This window comes from Panthera tigris, chromosome B1, assembly GCF_018350195.1.
Source record: "Panthera tigris isolate Pti1 chromosome B1, P.tigris_Pti1_mat1.1, whole genome shotgun sequence".
Lineage (NCBI taxonomy): Eukaryota > Metazoa > Chordata > Mammalia > Carnivora > Felidae > Panthera > Panthera tigris.
This window is the reverse complement of record NC_056663.1, coordinates 50,002,016-50,016,270: the sequence shown is the minus strand read 5'-3', so window position 1 is coordinate 50,016,270 and position 14,255 is coordinate 50,002,016. Positions and strand designations below refer to the sequence as shown.

At 38.4% G+C, this 14,255-nt stretch overlaps 1 protein-coding gene across 1 annotated transcript in view; it reads right to left on the bottom strand.

Moving 5' to 3' along the window:
• Positions 1 to 14,255, bottom strand: part of EXTL3 (exostosin like glycosyltransferase 3) — a 75,259-nt gene that overhangs the window by 60,197 nt on the left and 807 nt on the right. The window lies entirely within an intron of this gene.

Here is a 14,255-nt window from a genome sequence, read left to right as displayed (position 1 = left end):
TGTCCTCTTTTAGTATTCACTTACAAGAGCTCACCAATTAGCTTCAATTAGCCCCCTCAACCAGATGACTCTAAATTTACCTAACCTTGACCTCCTCCTGATATCTCCCTTTCCACGGTCAGCAACACAGACATGCACACCTTAATGTTCCAATGGTAATAAGAGTACATCTATGATTATAAGGAAGTTACAGTAGTTAAGTTTCTTCTTGTAGCAAAGAAAAAGAAAAAATTCTAAATACTTGTACACGGTGATTTACCATTCAGATCATGGCTGGCTGATGCCTAACTTTCTAATCTTCCTCTAATCAAAACATTTTGCTGATTAAAATACAAAGTAGAATTCTTCATCCACTAGCCACTCGCTTGAGGGCTTGAAACAAGTTCCGTTCCTGTTAAGTAGAAATATGAAAAACTCAATTCAAAAGTCCAAGAGGTTTACAGTTCCAATTCAGAATTTTGCATGCACTTGTATTCCCCCCTCATCTTCCTCATATCAATGCTCTCTGTTATCACCTTTTCTTTGCAGCAGTCTTCTCTTGTGACATTCCTTTTCACAACTGGCAAACTCTTATTATCAGCAGGAATGTTACCTGTGATCAGGAGTTGGCTTTCAAGGGTCTGATGATACAACAACCATCCTACTGAATGGACTTTTCTTCTTTTAAAACTAAAATACTCTGGGGGCTCCTGAGTGGCTTGGTCAGTTAAGCATCCAACTCTTGATTTAGGCTCAGGTCATGATCTCATGGTTTGTGGATTTGAGCCTCTCATCAGGCTCTGCACTGACAGGGTAGGGCCTGCTTGGAATTTCTCTCTTTCTCCCTCCTTCTCTCTCCAACCCTCTCCAGCTCGTGTGCTCTCTCTCTCTCAAAATAAATAAAAATTTTTTAAAAATAAAATATTTGGGGGTTGCCTGGATGGCTAAGTCGTTTAAACACCCAACTCTTGGTTTCCACTCAGGTCATGGTCTCACAGTTGGGAGATCAAGCCCTGTAACAGGCTCCGTGCTGACCATGGAGCCTGCTTAAGAGTCCCTTTCCCTCTTCCCCTCCTTCACTTGTGTGTTCACATGCCCTCTCTCAAAAAAAATTTTTTTAAAAACCACTAAAATACTTTGATATTTAAACTCTTTATCATGGATGTGGGATATCTGTTTATTCAGGTCTTCTCTTATGCCTTTTAATAAACTTATATAATTTTCTTCATATCAAAAACAAAAATAACCTGAACTAAAGTAAAACACACAGGGGAAGAGAAAAAAATTAGAAGGGAAGAAAGAAGGGAATGGCTGGTTCCATTTGGGCTGCCATCACGTATCACATCTGAAAGGTATGAAGAGTGAATGGGGCAAGAAACAGGAAGAAGCTCAACACTATAAGACGTTCCCAAATGAAACTTTCAACTGACTTTAATATTGTCAGTAATTATAATAGCTAACAGTTATTGAATGTTTACTGTTCCTGGTTAAACTGATTATACTTCTAAACATACTTAATCTACACAACAATCCTATGAAACAGGTACTACTCTAATTCTCACATGAGGAAACCAAAGAACAGAGGTTAGGTAATTTGCCTAAGACCATCCATACTAAATAAAGCTTAGCTTCAAATCAAACTCTTAGAGTTGCTTTGATTTGAGGGTTCATTTTAGAGTTGCTCACACTATTAATCCCTTAACCATTAATGGTGAATTGCCTGTGACATTAACTCAAGGAACATAGTGCACATGCATACCATGCATAAATTATTTTAAAATTATCCATATTACTATTGCTCCACTGTAACCATGGATAATTATAATTAAAACACAGTAATACTACTTCAGAACCAAAAGCTAACACTCTATTCATATTTGAAGTATTTATCTGCTAAACAAAGTAAGACAATAATATGTTCAGCAAAATACCTTTGCTGATGTAACCTATGACTTACCTGTGTATCTGTGGATGCAGTGCTACCTCTTTTTTTTTTTTTTAAAGTCAAAATTGGCCCATCAAGGAGGCAGCATCTCATTTCAACCCAGGTGCAGGTTCTACAGAACTGTTTGTACATTGCTGCTGTTATTGCCACTAGCCCTTCAAATTAGGTAAACACAGTTCTGTACAGGAAATCATTTCAGTAAGGTTGTTGAAAGCAATATTTCAGAGGTTTTGTTTTGTTTTTAAATACCAGCAGCCCAAAAGAACATCATTTCCTGATTTCCTACTAAACACAGGCATGACTAACAGCCTGTTATGGCAAGGTAGTGCCTCGTTCAAAAATCAGGAAATATTTTAAAAAGCACTAAAACAATTCCCCGATACTAGTACTACTGTTAAGATTCTGACTACTCTCGTCTGTTGTTCAAAACAACATAAGGCACTTTCCAGAGAAGCTAACTGTAAATAAAGCATAATTGGTAAGAACTGCACATAGGCACTTCACAAGATAAAGGAGATAGAGGCCATGGGTGTTTTTTTTTCCCCACTATGATTTTTTTTAAGCTTTTATTTAAATTCCAGTTAGTTAACATTCAGTGTAATACTAGTTTCAGGTGTACAACATACTGATTCAACACTTCCATGCAACACCCAGTACCCATCACAGGTGCACTCTTTAATCCCCGTCACCTATTTAACCCCTCCCCCCACCCACGTCCCTTCTGGTAAACATCAGTTTGTACTCTACAGTTAAGAGTCTGTTTCCCAGTGTGCCTTTTTTTCGCCTTTGCTTGTTTGCTTTCTTAAATTCCAGTATGAGTGAAATCGTATGCATAGTATTTGTCTTTCTCTGACTTATTTCACTTAACATAATACTCTCTAGCTCCATCCATGTTGCTGCAAATGGCAAGGTTTTGTTCTTTTGATGACTGAGTAATATTCCACTGTATACGTATATATCACCTCTTCTTTATCCATTAATCAGTCGATAGACACTTGGGCTATTTCTATAATTTGGCTATTGTAGACAATGCTATTTATAAAACACTGGGGAGCATGCAGCCTTTTGAATTGTATTTTCGTATTCTTTGGGTAAATACTTAGTGCAACTGCTAAATTGTAGGGTGATTCTATTTTTCTGAGGAACCTCCACACTGTTTTCCTCAGGGGCTGCACCAGTTTGCATTCCCACCAACAGTGCATGTGGGTTCCCCTTTCTCCTCGCCAACATCAGCTGTTTCCTGTATTGTTAATTTTAGCCATTCTGACAGGTGTGAGATGACATCTCATTGTAGTTTTGATCTGCTTTTCCTGATGATGAGTGATGTTGAGTATCTTTTCATGTGTTAGCTATCTGTATGCCTTCTTTGGAAAAAATGTCTATTCATGTCTTCTGCCCATTTCTTAACTGGATTGTTTTTTGAGTGTTGAGTTTGATAAGTTCTTTATAGATTTTGGATACCGACCCTTTATCGGATGTCATTTGCAAATATCTTCTTCATTCTGAAGGTTGCCTTTAATTTTATTGCTGTGGTTTCTTTTGCTGTGCAGAAGCTTTTTATTTTGATGTAGTCCCAATAGTTCATTTTTGCTTTTATTTCCCTTGCCTCAGGAGACATATCTAGGAAAATGCCGCTATAGCCAACAAAGGCCTGTGTTCTTCTCTAGGATTTTTACTGTTTCAGATCTCACATTTAAGTCATTAACCCATTTTGAATTTGTTTTTGTGTTTGGTATAAGGAAGTGGTCCAGTTTCACTTTTTGCATGTAGCTAACCAAATGTGTTTGGTGTTTTCCCAACACCATTTGTTGAAGAGACTGTCTTTTTCCCACAGATATTCTTTCCTGCTTTGTCGATTAGTTGACCATATAGTTGTGGGTTCATTGCTGGGTTTTCTATTGTTTCACTGATCTCTGTGTCTATTTTTGTGCCAATACCATACTGTTTTGATCACTACAGATTTGTAATATAACTTGAGGTCTGGAACTGTGATGTCTCCAGCTTTGCTTTTTCAAAGTTACTTTGCCTATGTGGTGTCTTTTCTGGTTCCATACAAATTTTAGGTTTGTTCTAGCTGTGAAAAATGCTGTTGGTATTCTCATAGGGATTGCATTAAATGTGTAGATTGCTTTGGGTAGTATGCATATTTTAACATTTGTTCTTCCAATCCACGAGCATGGAATGTCTTTCCATTTCTTTGTGTCATCTTGAATTTCTTTCATCAGGGTTTTATAGTTTTTCAGAGTACAGGTCTTTTACCTCTTTGGTTAGGTTTATTCCTAGGTATCTTATTGTTTTTGGTGCAACTGTTTTGTTTTCTTAGTTTCTCTTTCTGCTGCTTCGTTATTGGTATATAGAAATGCAACAGATTTCTGTATATTGATTTTGTAGCCTGCAACTTTACTGAATTCATGTATCAGTTCTAGCAGTTTTTTGAGCCATGTGTTTTTCACAATACAACAACCACAGTAGCTTATTTATTGGATAAACTCAACCTGGGTATAAAACAAGGGAAATAGAAAGTTGTCACCAATTAAAAGCCAAAGTAAGAAAAATTAACATACTGAGTTGAGACTCAAGATTACAATACAATCACAAACTTAACCACAGTGAAGCCACCTTTATTATAGGGCTGTTAGAAAGAGAACAAGTATTCTTTGGGCTCAAGAGCAGATTTCTAAGGCCAAAGATGTTCCACAAATATCACTCGCAAACAAATCAAGGTATTAACAAGTAAACAAAAATTATTGATTAACCCAGGTCACCTGTTTAGTCAGCAATAAACCTGAAACCAGAACTCTCAACTCCTAACATAAGTCTTCAATTTGAAAATTATGCCATTTCCTATACGTTTCCCTTCCCACCAGTTTCATAACGTCCCACAAACCAAAAGCATATTGCCTCACCAGTCATTTTTTAACTAAGGTTACAAATCAGATTCACAACTCACTCAAGAATTTTTTCAAATGATAAACTGCGACCCTGCCTACATTAACTGAATCAGAAGAACTCCAAAGTGTGGGCCAAGGATCCTGTGGTTTGACAAAACTCCCAGGTGATTTTAACACAGGACACACAACTCTAACTCAAAACCACTGGACTAACAAAGAATTAATGACAACTCCCATTCAGATTGATGACATCTGAATCAATGTAATTAGACACAACTAAGGAAGGCCAACAACAATACACCTTATTCAAGTAAGAATTCTACAGACTACACCTTTGGAAGACATGGAAGGTAGAGGAGGCTTTTCACTTGTTGTAACTGTTATTTATTTATATTTACAATGTACTCTAGATAACACACTTTACACATATTATCTCATTCCATCCTCATGTCCACCATCTGTGGGTAGGTATTATTTCTTCTTTACTGATAAAGGAGTATGAATCACTGATGTTAGGTATCTTGTTCAAGGCCATACAGCAAATAAGTGGAGGAGCCCAGATACAAATCCAGGTCTATCTGTTCTATACCATGCTACTCACATGTCTACTATTTGCTTACTTAACACTCATTTTTGTCATCATTCATTTTTACAAAAAGCATGTATTAGTTTTATAAAGAAAAATATTACCTTGCTGCCCTCACTTTAAAGTACACCACGCTAGATTTTTCAAAAAATAATGTGACAATTCACTTTTCTGGAAAAAAATAAATTCAAATTCCTGTATGACAAACCAAATCTAAAAATAAGTCCCAGATGGATTCAAGAGGTAATTGTAATAAATGAAACCATAAAAAGAACAAAAGGAATACACGTAATATCATCTCAAGGTGAGTACAGCCACTACTACAGGAATTCAAAGAAGAACATTATCTGTAAAAGTTCAACAGATTTGACTACATAAGTCTCAAAAGATTCTATATATTTACTTTTTTAAAAGTTGAAATTCAATGAAAAGACTGGGGAAAATATTTGCAATATGACATTAATAGAAGTAAAGGCAATACAACTTGAGTGGTCAAGGGAAATAAACAGGAAATTACATGCATACCTCATTTTATTTTGCTTCATTTAATTGCACTTCACAATACTGTGTTCTTTATAAGTTCAAAGCCTGTGGCAACCTGAGTCAAGCAAGTTTATCTGCCATTTTTCCAACAGTTGCTTACTTCGTGTCTCTATGTCATATTTTGGTAATTCTCACAATATTTCAATCTTTTTCATCATTATTTTATTTGTTAGGGTGATCTGTAATCAGTGATCTTTGATGTTACTATTGTAATTACTTCGGGGCCCCACCAACCGTGCCCATCTAAGATAGCAAACTTAATAGATAACTGTTGTGTGTGTGTGTTCTGACTGCTCCACCTATGCTATTCCCCTGTATCTCTCCCTCTCCTCAGGTGTCCCTATTCCCTGACACACAACAATATGGAAATGAGGCCAATTAGTAACCAGACAATGGCCTGTAAGTGTTCAAGTTATAGGAAGAGTCACATGTCTCTCACTTTAAATCAAAAGCTGGGAATGATTAAGCTTAGTAAGGAAGGCATGTTGAAAGCCACAAGGCCAAAACCTAGGGCTCTCATGCCAAACAGCCAAGTTGTGAATGCAAAGGAAAAATTCTTGAAGGAAATTAAAAATGTTCACACAAACGGTAAGAAAGCAAAATAGCCTTGTTGCTAATATGAAGCAAGTGGTGTGGACAAAAGATCAAACCAGCATAACATTCTGTTAAACCAAAGCCTAATCCAGGGCAAGGCCCTAAAGGTTTTCAATTCTGTGAAGGCTGAGAGATAAGGAAGCTGCAGAAGAAAAGCCTGAAACTAGCAGAGGTTGGTTCAAGAGGTTTCAGGAAATAAGCCATCTCTGTAACATCAAAGTGCAAGGTAAAGCAGCAAGTGCTGCTGTAGAAGCTGCAGCAAGTTATCCAGATGATCTAAGATAATTAATGAAGGTGGCTAAGCTAAACTAATTTTTAATATAGATGAAACAGCTTTCTATTGAAAGAAGATGCCATCAAGGACTTCCATAGCTAGAGAGGAGAAGACAATGCCTGGCTTCCAAGCTTTTTAAAGGATAGACTCTCCTGTTAGGGGCTAATGCAGCTAAGTTGAAGCCAATGCTCATTTTATCACTGTGAAAATTCTAGGGTCCTTAATTATGGTAAATTTACTCTGCCTGTGCTCTATAAATGGAACAAACCCTGGATGACAGCACATCTGTTTACAACACGGTTTACTGAATATTCTAAGCCTGTGTTGAGACCTACTGCTCAGAAAAAAAAAGATTCCTTTCAAAATATTACTGCTCACTTACAGCGCACCTGGTCACTCATGACCAACAGTTTGATAGAGATGAACAATAAGATTTATGTTGTTTTCATGCCCGCTAACACAACATCCATTCAGTAGCTCATAGATCAAGGAAGCACTTCAACTTCCACGTCATATTATTTAAAAAATACATGTTGTGGGGCACCTGTGACAGTCAGTTAAGTGTCTGACTCTTGATCTCGGCTCAGGTCATGATCTCATGGTTTGTGGGTTCGAGCCTCGCATCAGGCTCTGCACTGATGGCACAGAGCCTGCTTGGGATTCTGTCTCCCCTTCTCTCTGCCTTTCCCCCACTTGTGTGTGCTAAGTAAGAAAACTAAAAAAAATAAAAGAAAAAAGAAATATATGTTGTAAGGCTTACAGCTCCCACAGACAGGGATTCTTCTGATGGATCTAGGCAAAGTAAATTAAAAACCTTCTGAAAAGGAATCACCATTCCAGATACCATTAAGAATATTTGTGATTCATGGGAAGAGGTCAAAATACCAACATGAACAGAATTTTGGAGAAATCTGATTGTAACTTTCATGGATGACTTTGAGGGGTTCAGGACTTCAGCAGAGGAAGTAACTGCACATGTGGTGGAAACAGCAAGAGAACAAGGACAAGGAGTGGAACCTGAAAGAGGCTGGGCTCTGGCCCCACGATTCTGGTTCACAGGGTCTGGCATAAGCCCTGGAATCTACAGATTTAAAAGGTGATTCTTGGGGCGTCTGAGTGGCTCAGTCAGTTGAGCATCTGACTCTTGATTTCAGCTCAGGTCATGATCCCAGGGTCTGTGGGATGGAGTCCCATGTCAGGCTCTGTGCCAGGTGTGGAGCTGGCTTGAGATTCTCTATCCCTCCCTCTCTGTCTCTCAAAAAAAAAAAAAAAAAAAAAAAGAAGTGGAGCCTAACAACTGAAGTTACAACTGACTTGCTGCAATCTCATGATAACGAACAGATGAGGAATTGCTTCTTACAGATGAGCAAAGAAAGTGGTTTCTTGAGATGGAATCTACTCCCAGTGAAGATGCTGGGAAAGCTGTAGAAATGACAACAAAGGGGTTAGAACAACAACGCAGTGGCAGGGTTTGAGGGAACTGACTCCAGTTTCGAAAGAAGTTCTACTGTGTATAAAATGCTATCAAACAGCTTCATACACTACAGAGAAATTGTTCGAGGGTCAATTGATGGGGCAGACTTCACTGTTGTCTTCTTCGAAGAAACAGCCACAGCCACCCCAACCTCCAACACCACCACCCAGATCGATCAGCAGCCATTAGCATTGAGGCAACACCCTCCACCAGAAGAAAGATCGTGACTTGCCAAAAACTCAGATGATAGCATATTTTGGCAATATTTTTTAATTAAGGTATGTACATTTTTTAGACATAATGTTACTGTGCACTTAATTGACTACACTGCAGCATAAACATAACTTTTATATGCACAGAGGGAAAAAAAATCATTTGGCATGCTTTATTGTGTTACTTACTTTACTGCAGTGGTCTGCCATGTGTCTGAGGTATGCCAGTATATAAGAAGGGCCCAAATGATAAACAGTTTTAGATGATTGATTACCCTGACAATCATAGAAATTGACATATAATCAAGATACAGGGACATTTTCCACATGTGTATCAGCAAAGAATTGTAAAATTTTAACATACGGTGCTAGCCTGGATTAAGGGTAACATCCCCACATTCTGCCGCTGGAAGTGAAAACTGGCACACCTCTGGAGCACAATTCAGCAGTAAGTAATAAGAGCCCTGAAACTGTGCCTACACTCTGACCCTACAATTCCACTTCCAGAAATTATTATTAGGTAAGATTCAGGATGAGAAAAAAGATTTAACCTCAAGAATGTTCACACTAAAACATTACAAAGTATACCACTAATAAGGTACTGTGCGGCTGTGCACCACATGGCAGCTACGCTGTGAGGCAGGTACTCTTGCTTAAGTTAGTAGGAAGGTTAATGGAAAGGTAATTTGCCATTTGTAACAAAAGTCTTTAAAATGTCCAGCAATTTCACTTTCTAGGAATGTATTCCATGTGAACGAAGATTTGTTTTATAAGGATGTAATAATAACCACAGCATTCTTTTTAATAGCAAAAATAAAAACAAAAATTTTAATTAAATTTCCAAAATTAGAAGCATGGTTAAGTATAAAGTATGATAAAATCCATGTCACTAAAATGACTATCAAGCTGTCAATAAGCTTTTCAATCATTTTAAATAAAATTGGAAAATATTCAGTGGAAAAATAGAGATTCCACTATACAGGAGGGAAGGAAGTGGAAAAACACATTTTTAAAAATAAGGTCTTCAGATGGATTTTGCTAAAGTATCTTCCTGGAACAGTCAACTTGATGTACAAGTACCTAGAGTGCAAACTAATTTCTCTAAGGTTTCCGTGACTCAGGAAAACATGATTTTTATTTTACGCTATGAATGGCACAGAAAACTGAAGTAAAAGTGTGCTAAGTCACACATAAATCAGCTTTATGACTCAGGCATCTGACTGCAACCTTCATGGGTGAATTCAACCTGAGACTCCAGTTTTGCTGTCCCTCTCTCATTACCATCTGATTCATCAGGTCCTCTAACTTCACAATTTCTTGTCCTTCTGGACTCATATGCTCCTTATCCTTTTTAAATTCGTAAATTAAAGGACTGAAGTAGATGACCTCAAAGATCCTTTTAGATTCTTGGATCCCCACTGACTTACAACCACCTTGCACACTGAAAGCACATACATATATATTTTATTGTGGGGGTAGAATAGTACCAACACGTCAACTTAGGACAGCTAGGCTCTTCCCAAGACCTTTTGTTTCACCTCCAAGATTTTCAACACAATGCTTTCTTTGAGGCCCCCCCTTAATTTTCCATTTGTAACAGGGTCCTCATCAACTATTTCCTAAGCCACAGTGCTTTTATATTTTACAGCTCTACTTCAACAATAAACAAGTCATGCTGGGAAGAGTAAGTCAAGGCTGGAAAAAAATTCAGGATACAAAAAGATTTTATCAATCTGGACTATCAAAGCAGATAAAATTTAATAGAGATAAAGGGAAGTTCAGCACTTAGATGCCGAAACTACATGGAAATGATCTGATTTAACTGCACCATGCACACTCACATACACACACAAAAAAACCCTTAGGGCAAAAAACCCAAAGTTTAAACTTTGTTTTTCTGCTGTTCTCTTTCTTTTTTTTTCTTAACCTAGTGTTGAAATAGGAAGGAGTAAAGGTTACTCTCCACCCTGTAAGGCGACAGTGAATGTTGAATACCATAAGCTGTGCTGAGTACACTTTAAGAGGGACAGTAAAAAGTAAATGAAAGGCAGAGGACTAAGAAGCTGATGAGGAGATCTGAAACTGTCAAATAAGAAACATTTGAAGGAAACGGGAATGTTTATTTAGACTGTGGAACAGAAAACCTTAAGAAAAGGACAGCAATCTCAAGGACTACAAAAGCCCTCAAAGTGAAGTAAACTAGTGAAGCCAGCAGGTAGACACTTTAGCAAAATGGAGAGTATATTTAGCATCTAAGGGAGATTACTACCATCAGAAATTGTGAGCTCTGTATCACTGAATCCTCTAAGTTTTTTTCTCAAGAAATGCCAGATAGAAATTTTTATGTGAAATATCCCCATTTCTAAAAGTCGGCTCCCAATTTAAGTTTTTGCATAAACTGGGCAGCCAAATGATTATGTGTGCAGGCCTTATTTGACCCCTGCACACCAGTTTGCAACTCGTGTCCTGGGGAAACATGATGACTACCTTCCAACATCTGAAGAACTGTCACAGAGAAGAGGCATAGATTTGTTTCATACTGCCCTGAAAGGTGACAATTACAGAGGCCAACCGCAGCTCAATTAGGAAAAAGAAAACTCATCTACAAATTCAAATGAGCTGCCCAGGGAGGTTCATGTCATTGTAAATATTCAAATGGAGACAGCTCTGTAAGTATTACTGGCCAGTTCAAGAATTCTGCACTTACTACCACTAAACTTGGTCAAATAACTAAACCTCCCCACATCTCACTTTTCTTTCTGACCTTCCTTCCCCCTCAAAAGAAGGAATATTGTTAACATTTAGTCTCCTATCTCTCAAAGTTACTGTAAAGATCAAAACCCATGTGACCAAAAAAAAAAGAAAAAAAAAAAAGAGTACTATATGATGCCAAAGAACTACAGTCATTTAAGACATTATTACAACCTACCATCATAAGGTATTTATGTATTTCTTTTATTATACAAGCTAGGCGTATATTCCCAACCTAATTCATTTTTTATTCCTCCCACAGATCAAACATTTGCTGCAAAAAATGTTTCAAAGGAAGGTGGAAAACAAGGTTAAACTGACAACAATATAAGAAGATAGGATAACAGAGTAAACTGTCACCAAAGCAAACATCCAGGATGTTAATCATTAATATCACCGACCAGTCTAAAAGGTATTGTGCACAAGCAGAGGAATATACAAAAGGTAATGACATGTGTGTGAGGGGCTGATCCACTAAGGCAGGCACTGGTAAACTACAGCCAGCTGCCTGTTTTGTAAATAAAGTTACAGTGGAACACAGCCTTGCTCATTCAATTATGGATTGTATGTATATACTACTGTATTTATTTATTGTAATATGTGTCACATATATGCTGCTTTCACCCTACAGCAGCATAGCTGAAATGCTTCAAAGCCTAAAATAGTTATTATTTGGCCCTTTACAGAAAAAGTTTACCTACTTTTCTGTAAAGGTACTCTCAGGTTACAAACCACACAGGTGACTGAATACTGAGACATAGTTCATCTTCCTATGGTTCTATCCCTGAAAAAGTTTACCTACTTTTCTGTAAAGGTACTCTCAGGTTACAAACCACACAGGTGGCTGAATACTGAGACATAGTTCATCTTCCTATGGTTCCATCCCTGGAATGTTACTGGGTCATTCTGGTGCAAAATCCTACACTAAACATTATGGCCTAGGTGTAGGGGAGGCAAATATGCTGCTAAATGGAGACTCCATATTCCTCTTACATACTCAAGATTACAAAATTTTTAATCCTGCCTCTCTTCCACCTAGTAACATCAGCAAAGAGAGGTGAAAAATTCCCAGTGTACAGGAGGTGGGACTGGTTCAGGCAGGAAAAAATGGTGCTTCTAGGTGTATCTACCTCTGTCCCTCTTAAGTTCTCAGACTCCCATGTGTCTGAGCCCCACTATTTTCATGGAACATACAAATACATGAAAAATCTTTTCTTTCCTCTTATCCTATCATACGTCTTCAAAAGAGTTACCAAAAACTATGAGGCAATAAAAATAAAATGGAAATATGCTAAAATAAGTTTTCTGATATAAACTTAATATCCAGCAGAAATAAGTGCACGGTGTTAGGACTTTACGAAAGATTCATATTCCTTGACTCACTCTTAAGTTACTACATGCAAAGACACTCAAATCTCTACCAACAGTAGATCTAGAGGGATCTTCATTTTTCTAATACCTGACTCTATTTCTACTTCAGCAATATTTCCAATCCTCCTCCCAGGGCTACTTACCAGTCTCACCTCAGGTAGGGACCACACACACACACACACACACACACACACACACACACACCCCTGCCACCACCTCACTCCACACCACCCGTCAATGACTTTCCACACAACAGCAAGCCTAGTGTCGTGAGGGAAAGGGCACGTCCTTATCTTACCACCACATTCTTCTGATAGCATTCAACCATCCTTTGAACCTTCCACAGTGTCATACAAATCCACTTCTCAGGCCCAACCCCTGACCCATTTCTAACTTGTCTTTTTACTCATAGGTTACAACTCTGAGGCCTCATCATTAAGAGATTCCAACTACCCACCAAACATTTAATGCCAGTTTTTTCCCTAGAAAATGGAGAGAAATATGAAGAAATGAAGACACATTCTTTTCAATATTTGGTTAGTAGCTACGCCCACTGAGAGCACTGACCATTCTCTTCGGGTATTGAATAAAAATTTCGAGTATTCCGAAGATTCACAATTCTAATTCTCTTCTAGAAAGTATTTAAGCTAGCATCCCACATACTTATGAGTACTTAGGACTCCTCAGGCTCCCCCAGAAGATCAGGAAATTCCCACAGGATAAGGTATTTTTAACTCACCAAATAAGAGTTTTAGAAGACAGCCTTTCTTTCATCAGGAAATACTGAAAAGCCTCCTTGCTAAATAAGTTGTGGAGAATGCTTAGATTCACTCAAGACTATCAAGACCCCACAGGTTACTATCCCAGGCACTCTGGATATATCGTATAATAACTGGACAGAGTGCAAGACTAACCACTAAGCAAAACAGGGAAAAATTCAGATAGTCTCCATGACAACACACAAAGATCTTTTTAAAACAAAAGAAAATATGGAGAGCCCAGCCTTAAAAAGTGAAGCTACCTAAATTAGAGGAAAAATTGGACAAAGTGAGGGGAAGAACTGCCAAAGACACCTCTTAAGTAAATCACATATGGGGCGGGGGGAGGACACACGTTGTTCTGCATTGCCTCCTCCCCCTGCTCCTCCATGGGAGTTGAACCAAGAGGATTTGATGAAGCCCTTGGAATTTTTTAAAAGGAAAGAAAAGAAGTTCACATCTACCAAATTCAAGTCTTTTGAGAACTACAGATACCTAAAAAGGAACTGAACCACTGGCTCAATGTGGAGAAGAGATAAACATTCTATCTGGCAGCCCTGCCTGATCTTCAAAAGGTTCGCGATTCGTACTGTCCCCTGCAGCGCACGGGTCGGGTCACTGGGCTAAGATTTCAGTAGTGCAGACAGGCACCCTGCAGCCCTTTTGCCCAAGCAGCGCTAGGCCCATCGCTACACAGCTGGGCCTGGGCACAAGAGCCCCAAATGCAGAGAACAGCGGCACCTGAACCCTCGGACAGGAAGTGGCTATTCTGACTGAGGGCTTATGATCAAAGGAGGTGAACCCCGTGAAAAGAGCCAAAGGAGAAACAGCTGCGGGCGACTGTGTCTGAACGCAGCGCAAAGCAGATGTGGGAGTG